Raw genomic sequence first — 9,384 nt, 5'->3', positions numbered from 1 at the left:
AAACTTCTTAGGCTTTTGTTCGCTTTTTAGCCATTCTTTTGGATAAATAAAAGTGCGGTGGCGACTCGATTCTTTGTATGCTTTGCTTTTGATTTAGTCAATAAATCATAAAGTGATGAATACACCGCTACAACTGCCTCTGATTTATTGGATCTTGAAGCAGTTTTGTCTTCCTACTCCACATAGTCTTTAGAATTATGTCGTGGTGTGATCAAGATAAGTAACTTGCCCCTGCTCAACATAGGTCTCAGGAATTCTTCACTTTTGAGTCATTAAGTTCCTCAATTCATGTTCATTATGGAAGATTTCTGGATGTCAGATGCTTACTCACGAGTAAAACAAGTTCATTTTGGAAATGATAATGCGAATGTGATGTTTATGCTAGTTTTGAAATTCCATTTTGTTCACTGGGATTATGACATATAGGGAATGAATCACTAATGAGAATGTCATGTCGATACCAACACAAATGATAAGCAAATCGTTGAGGATTCAATTTTAACACAATTGTACTAACTATAGTATGCTTTCGAACTAAACCCTGCTTCAATTATGTCTTTTGAGGGTTGTAACGTGATCTGGTTCACGGTTTTTAGAAAAAAAGGATTTGTGGATCGAAACCTATTCTAACCCACCCACTCTTCGTGAAGTTCTCCATTCCTATGTTCATCTAGTTAGATACAAGCACTCATTTTCCAAAAGGGATTTGGGAGTGAAAATGAACCCACAAGGTTTTCAGAGTGGCAGTCATGCACCTTCTGTTTGGTATGTAGCCACGTGGTTTTATTATTATTGAGGATTTTCTTTTGACTCCTCTTTGTTGCTTTGTTCTTTCATTTCCCTATTTTTTCTGGATTAGTTCTGACTTGCAATCCACAGGGATTCACTAATTTTTGCCTAAGTCACTTGTTTTCAAGTTTTCGGCTTAGCGGGCTTTCATTTCTTTTAATTATATTTTGATGGAACAAATCGTGTGACATTTGTTCAATTGATTGGAAGGGGTGTGACTGCCTCGTGCCTTTATGGGTGAGGGATAACCAATGTGGACTTATTGTTGCCGACCTCTTGCGAGGGATAAGATATGGTTGGTCCTCGGATATGATACTCCTCTTTTGAAATTTGAACGCTTGGTCGAACTAACTGACGACTACCCTACCCCAGGTTAAGATTGAGGGTTTTTTATTCAAAAAGAAACTCCTACTCCTTGGCTCGAAGGGGTTAACTAGGGATTATCCTCTTTATAACTTTGGTGTTTAGGATTCGAAACAATGCCTTACATCATCAGCAAGGTTCTATTCAAAAGCGTACGCGCAGTGATATCGTGTTTTCAATTTCATCATTCTCCTTTTGATTTTGCTTAGCGAAAGTTTGATACCGATGAGAAATATGAGTGGACACAAATGGATTTATTCAAAACAATTCATATTCATTTCAATGTCATTATTATTAAAAAACAAGCGAGTTTATTATTGTCGCATCTCGGAAAATACGACTCCTCGCGATAGTCACGTAAAAAATTATGTTTGAACAGAGTCGCCATCAAACTTTATTTATCCCAATGAAGGAATAGGAAAATATCGATAAAACCTTTAAAACATAGAATAATGATCGTCGCAACCATATTCGGGTTCGGGAGTCGATTACGCAAGGGGAAGGTATTAGCACCCCTCACGTCCGTTGTACTCAACGAGAACCTTTTAGTTTAATTTGCGATTTGAATGTTAACTTATGTTGTTTGTTTTCTTTGAGTGATAAAAGGTTTGAAAAATAGAGATGGATGGAAACCTCAGAAGGGGGAAAAGGGAGGTTTTCTTATTAGTGTGCTCGCCAAGATCTCACAATCTCGTGCCTACGTATCCTTATGGTGCAATAAGGAAATCAAAGCATTTGTAGTTCGGGGAACTATGACTGGTTGGTGTCTTTTAGTGAACGACTGTTTAGATCGTGTTCTAAAGGCAAAATATTGGCTTGTCTACTCTCGGGGAGGCTTAAGCACTTAGTTTGTTGTGCGCATTAGAAGGGATTAAACAGTGTTCTTTTTGAAAAGAGTTTTGGTCACACGGGGTGACAAGTAGAGTTAATGTGTTTGATGTTTTGTTGGATTGGTTTCGATCGCACGGGGCAAGGACAGATATATTTGATGTGTTGAGATATTTTTGGTTGGATGACGATTACTCGGATAGTCGAGTAAGACAACTCGTATCCTAATAGTCGAGGAGAGGAATCAAATGCTCTAGACCATCTCCCTTTTCATCCTTAATTGTAAAAGGAGTTTGATAATAGTTAAGGTATTTTAAATGGATGATGATTACTTGGACAGTCGAGTAAGACAACTCGTATCCTAATAAACGGAAAAGGGAATAGAAGACTCTAGACCACTTTCTTTTTCATATGAGTGTTTATGAAAATAGGTTTATGTATGGTTGATATGTTTTAAGATAAACGACAAATATTCGAATGACTGAGTAAGAGAACTCATATCCAAATGTTTGAGGAGAAGAATCGAAAACTCTAGACCATCTCCCTTTCCGTATAGTTTATTATGAGAATGCTTGATTGAGTTATAAGTTTGTGGAAAAACGACAATTGTTCGGCTAACTGAGTAAGAGAACTCGTATTCAAACAATTGAGGAGAGAAGTTGAAGGCTCAAAGTCATCTCCCTTTTCATTTAACTTACTATAAGAATGTTTTGATTTAAGCTGGTTAGAGGTTTGTAAAGAAATAACGAGTGTCTAACTGACCGAGTAAGAAAACTCGTATTCAAACAATCGAGGAGAGGAGTTAAAGGCCTAAAACCATCCCCTTTTTCATTTTGTTATTATGAAAATAATTTGATTGTGTTTAGGCGGATAGAAATGACAATTATTTGACTCATCGAGTAAGAGAACTCGTATTCAAATAATCGAGGAGAGGAGTTGAAAACTCAAAACCATCCCCCTTTTCATTTCCAAATGAAATGGTATTTGATTGTGAATGGGTATTTTAATTATTTTGAATAAAAATACTCGATATGGGATCGAGGTTTTAAATTTGTGTTTTGTGAATAAGTTGGATTATTTTAGTGTATTGTTCATCTACTCGATTAATTAAAATCGAATAGGTCTCATTGTAAGAAAGCCCAAGAGTAAGCTATGTGAGGTTGATGGCGATGCTTAAAAAGCGATCGACTTACAAAGGTGTTTGAAAATAGGCTCGACTTTAAATCGAGAGTTATGTGGTTTTTTTTAAATGGTTTAATCATGGTTTTGTATTAATGATGAAATGGAATGAAAGAAGTCGATCAACATTTAATTATCAAAATTAATTAATTAAAGTTTGATTAAATTGATCAACTAAAATAATTAGGATTAATTATCAAAATTATTCAATTAAATCAAATAATAAAGTTAATTAAAATTAATTAATAGTAATTAACTAATTGGTCAAAATTTAATTAATTAGTTTATTATAATTAAAGAAAAATAATTAAGTGACGGTATCGATTTATTTAATTGAATCGGTGGGCTCAAACCGGTTTGTGCGAAATGACAACATGATTAATGTCATTCGCAAAATCATAACACGGTGAATTGTTCTATTGATGTATTGAAGACTTGGGTGGCATAACGACATAAAATTATCGGATCCACGGATCAAAGTCTAACTCACACAACACAAAGAAATGCACGAAAATATTACATTATTAGATTACATCGAAACCGAATAAAAATCATCCACAAGTTCACCATATGTATAAAATATAAAAGGTTAGCAACTCCAGGGGAGTGAAATAGAAAAACATGGGGGTATAGCTAAATGGGTTTTTTGATTGCCTTGAACCAAGCCCAAAAAACATTAATCCTGAATCCAATTTACTACTCATGAAAAAGGTAATAAATAACTTAATCAAATCTATATTTGAAAATTTAGAAAAAAAACATTAATATAAATGCTTATAATGTCTCTTTGTTTCTTGTTTAACCTTTATTAAAAAAGAAACAGTAAAACTTCCGTTGCTGACCTCCTCAAACATTACCAAACCAAAAGAATTTTTGCGAAAACCACCTGAGGTAAATGAATGATTTTGTGGTTATCATCATGGTGTTACCGGGTGCGTCCATGGAGAGAATATAAACCACGGCGGAGGCTCACGGAGGAGGTAAGGAAAGACAATAGGTGACTGTTGATGGACGCGGAGACGATGGTGAATGGAGGTCGAAGAAGATGGAACGTTCGTTGGAATTATAGAGGAAGGACGACGGTGGAGGGGTTTTCGCGGTGATTGGTTTGTGGTGAAGAGGAAGACGCGGATGGAAGTCGATGGGTGTGAATGTGGTGTCGTTTTGGGGGATGAGGTCCGACGGTTTTGTGGTGTAGTTCCGATAGAGTTGTTGTTTTAAACGTCGACGACGTAAGTGCATCGTCGTCAGAAAATTAAAGGAGATGGGGAGGTGGACGGTGAATGAGGAAAAGCGGAAGAGGAAGAGAGGCGCGGTAGTGGTGGGGAAGAAGGATGTTTCTAGCGGTGACAGTTGTTTGTCGTTCGCCGACGAAGACGAGGTTGTGGATTTTCGGTGTATGCGGAGAGGAAGGTTGAGTGAAGGAATGGAAGGAGTAAGGGAGTCACAGATCGAAAGTTTTTTCGGGTTGCTGGGGTTGTAAGAGTGGTGATGGATTTTCGGTAATAATGGAGGTTGTCTGATTGTCGGTGAAGATTTGTGGAGGAAGAGAAAGGATGTGGGTGGTGGTGTTTGAGAGATTCACGGCGGTGATTTTTAGATCCGGTGGTGGGTCTGTTATTATGTTTGGTTATTTTCTCCGACGGGTGATTTTAACGGTTCGAACGGAGTATCGAAGGTGACTGTAAGGATAATTTAAATAGAGGTAGGCGGTGATTGAGTGAGGACGTTGTCATACCCCGATTTTGGTCCTGAATTTTTTTTTTTTTATTTGGCATTTGGCCTAAAATTCATTTGCATACATTCATTCCCAAATCCATTTTTTTTATTAACAGACATTGGTCATTATCTAGCTTCTTGATCATGGTGTTTTTTTATTATAAAATGGATTTTAATTATTTGACTTTTTTTAATTTTCAATTTGATTTTAATTTCGAATTAAGTTTAATACCAAATTTCAATTTAATCTTAATTGTTTATTTTACTAATGATTCAAACTCTAATTGATTTTAATTTCCAAATGAATGTTAGAGTTGATATCAAAGTAATTTTAACGAATTATAGATTAATTTGATTTTTATTTGGTTTTTGCTGATTTGTTATTATTATTTAAATTGATATTTAGATCAGTCTTGGATTATTCCTAAAAATCCATATCCATTTTTTAACTCTATTTTTAAATCCATATCCAAAATCCATATCCATTTTCATTATCCATTTGGAACCAATTTAAACCATTTCACATCCAAATCCATTCAATCATAACAATTAACCAATTAACCCAAAGTTCATTAATCCAAAACAATTATTCAACAAAAAAAAACAAATCCCAATTCCAAAGAATTCCATAACAACAACCTGCATCCTTGTTAATTTCCCCAATTACAATTCGTAATCATACTCATTACAAATATGGATTTACAAAGTTTCAATAACTATTACAACAATCAAAACTTGGTAATTTTCTTCCGTGATTCTGGTCGAAACCCTTTGCAAGCAGCTTCAGTTGTTGAAGAATTAATCACTAAAGAAAAGTTGAAGTGATTATCGGTATGGCAAGAAGCAGCTCTTGTTGCTGAACTTGGAGCCAAGTTCCAAGTACCAATAATTTCATTTTTCTTCTCCACCGCCAGTCCCATCATCATTAGTGCAACTTCGTTGGCCTTTCTTGATTCAAATGTCACAAAATCTTTCTGCACAGTGAACAACTGCAGTTCAATATTAGAGCGCTCCAAAAAAACAAGGGATCGGATACCGTCACAAATGGAAGACAAATTGACTCAACCGGACAATACCACAGTCAATCTTCTTTGAATTTCATTTTACCGGTACAACACATCAAATCGTTTCTCCTCAGGATGTTTACTTGATTGCTTGAAAACATCTTCTGAACGTATCGCACTCGAGGTCGCCAGCCACGTTGAGACTGCATTTCGTGTATGGCGTACAAAATGTGCCTTGGAATGTCGCGAAACGTAAGGCGATGCCCTGTTGCAATGCAGTGGACCAATTAGATCATGAGCCCATACTAACAGTCAACATATGCTATGTGCATTGATTATAAACCTAAGGCTGCGGACAGTTGCAGAATGACAGAATTTTTTACCTGCTGCAGACATGTGCTGGACTTCACATCCATAAACACCAAGCAAACATCGAAAGGCCTGATGCAAGATAGCATGTTAGCAAATAGCAAGCCAAGGTGAGCCACAAACCAGGATTCAAGACAAGTGATACCAAGTAAGGTAGGACAGTCATGAGTTTCTATCAAGAGCATGAACAAGCTTACATACCATGAAGTACTAGAGCATAAGTTGTCGGTTTCGACCAAGTCTAGGTCGTGAAGCGTGATACTTGCTGCAAAGAAGCTGCAGCATGCTTGCAATCCTGCAATAACGTATGGAAAAATCAGCCTTCACAGTTTTGGTACTACAATAAACTTAACAGTGGGATAATAAACCAGGATATCAAAGAGTAAAAATATAGGATCTTGGATTTTGCCCATAGTGCAAGACAGCCCAACTGAGTCACTTTACAAGAACTCTTCATTTTTCAACCGCAACGCCATGGCAGCAACACCCGTTAGAGCACATGCCGATTACGATTACCTCATCAAGTTTCTTCTTATCGGCGGTAGTGGTGTGGGGAAGAGTTGTTTTGCTTTTGAGATTTTCTGATGGTTCCTTCACAACCAATTTTATCACCACCATGGGTATTGATTTCAAGATAATAACCATTGAACTTGATGGCAAGCGCATTAAGTTGCAAATCTGGGATACAGCTGGCCAGGAGAGATTCAGAACTATTACTACAACTTATTACCGTGGAGCCATGGGTATCTTGCTGGTTTGTGATGCTACTGATAAAGCATCTTTCAATATTATTAGGAATCGGATTCGCAATATTGAACAACATGCTTCTGACAATGTAAACGAGTTACTTGTGGGAAACAAGGTTGATATGGATGAAAGTAAAAGGGTTGTACCTACCTCCAAAGTTCAAGCTCTTGCTGATGAGTATGGTATCAAGTTCTTTAAAACTAGTACAAAAACAAACATGAATGGAGAGCTATGGTATCCATCCGAGAATGCTGGAAAACTCCCTGCAATAAAACATACCCAGAAAAAAAAAGCCATTCAGGTTTGATTAAAGAAAGGATACAAAGGTTTGATATCATGATTAGCAAGTATGAATTGGTACCAAACTCAGAGCATTACGCGATAACGGTTGATCTTCTTGGTCGAATGGGAGAGTTGAATACGGCTTTGGACGTAATTAACAACATGCCAATGCAAGCTGGGCCTGATATATGGGGAGCCTCACTCAGCGCTTGTCGCCAACATCGGAATATGAAGATGTAATATGCCTTAACCACTTCTTTAAGGAGTCCTGTGAAAATCAAACCATAACAGTCAGTACCCAAAGCAAAAAAACAAAATGCAGTGTAACTCAAGTCCTTGAAAGCAAGAAGAGAAAGGGCCCTGAGTTACAAGCATCCAGCCAAGTTGTACAGTCGGTTCTCAGGCCAGGTTCCTCTATATGCAATGTTGATGCTGAATATCACCAGGAGACTTTGGAAAATTTGAAGACTGCTATCAAATCTACTAAGAAGCTCTATGCTGTTATGTTGGACACAGTAGGTGCTGAAATGCAGGTTGTTAACAAAAAGGAGACGGCGATTTCGCTTCAGGCTGATAGTCAGGTTGTTCTAACTCCTGATCAGGGACAAGAAGTTTTCTTCAGAGATACTGCCTATCAATTTTGATGGACTGGCCAAGTCAGTCAAGGCGGGAGACACCATTTTCGTTGGTCAATACTTGTTCACAGGAAGTGAAACTACTTCTGTTTGGCTAGAGGCATGCTGAAGATGTTCGCCAGGCACGTGAGTTCCTTTCTACATTAGGTGATCTCAGCCAAACTCAAATTTTTGCAAAGATTGAAAATGTTGAGGGATTGACCCATTTTGATGAGATTCTACAAGAAGCAGATGGTATTATCCTTTCCCGTGGGAATTTGGGCATTTGATCTTCCACTAGAGAAGGTATTTTACTTCCAAAAGTCCGCCCTTTACAAGTGTAATATGGCTGGGAAGCCTGCTGTGCTCACAACATGTTAAGATGGCAACCTGAAAGAAGTTACAAGCAGATGAGCTTTGTTTCACGGACAAACGTGTTGTTTTCTACAAACCCTTCACTTTACAAATCAAGAAAAAACAGAAGATGACTATAGCAGTCAAGTGGGAAAAACCAGAAGTTATAAATGCAACTAGAAAATCAGAGGCTGAACACAATTTGAATGGTGATGGCAATGCTACCTCTTAAGTTCTATGTTAGCAAGAAATAAAGAAATGGAGTCAAGTTACTTAAGGATGCTTGGTAACATTGGTAGTGGACAACGCGACATTGCAATACAGACCGGTTGAAGCTCGATTGCTGATACCATTCAGAGAGAAAGTCTCACCCCTCATCCGCTACCTCAAGGTTACAGGAATCTCACTGCAGTAAACAAAATAATTACCAAGTTGTTAAATTTCAAAAATTCCCAAATTGGAATAGAGACGAAATTCAAGAAGAAAGTCAGATGCTCAGATTACCTGTTAACAAATTCTAGCATCAAAAAGGCAACTCCAATTTCCGAGCACAAAAGGAACTTCGCAGAGTAACTTCTTGTAACACCAAAGATACCTATTCAAACCCTAATCTGTGAGGATAAAAGGAAGAAAGCGATTCAGAGAGAGAGGACGAAAAAACCTAGAGAGGCGAAAAAATCTCAGAAAAGGAACCCTAACTTTCAAGGGACGGCGAGGAGAATACGAAGCGAAGGAAGGACAAGGAAATCGTACCTGTTCTTGGAAATTCGGTGAGTCATTTCTCGTTTCGATCTGAGGCTCGCCTCGGTTTTACGAACTTCCATGAATGATGTCGAAATAAATCCAAGAACACGAATCCATGAGCTAGTGATGAGCGCGATGCTCTGATATGAAGCGTGATGTTGTTATTGTAAACGCGAACCCATGATTTGTTTTCGCAGCTTATTTGCATAAGCGCTTTTCACCTTGATCTGTTTTCGTAGCTTATTTGCATAAGCGTTTTTCACCTTGATCTGTTTTCGTAGCTTATTTGCATAAGCGTTTTCGTAGCTTATTTGCATAAGCGTTTTTGGCATCGTACTATGAATACTAACTCATGGGGTTTAGGCTTGGTTTGGACTAAAGCCCAAACAGAC

At 37.6% G+C, this 9,384-nt stretch overlaps 1 pseudogene; it reads left to right on the top strand.

The window, feature by feature from the left end:
* Positions 1–6,725: 6,725 nt before the first annotated feature.
* Positions 6,726–7,305, top strand: LOC127094692 (ras-related protein RAB1BV-like; annotated as a pseudogene).
* Positions 7,306–9,384: the final 2,079 nt, after the last annotated feature.

This window comes from Lathyrus oleraceus, chromosome 6 (genome assembly GCF_024323335.1).
Source record: "Lathyrus oleraceus cultivar Zhongwan6 chromosome 6, CAAS_Psat_ZW6_1.0, whole genome shotgun sequence".
In the NCBI taxonomy this organism is placed as follows: Eukaryota; Viridiplantae; Streptophyta; class Magnoliopsida; order Fabales; family Fabaceae; genus Lathyrus; species Lathyrus oleraceus.
The sequence above is the reverse complement of the archived record's forward strand: the minus strand, read 5'-3'. Positions and strand labels throughout refer to the sequence as shown.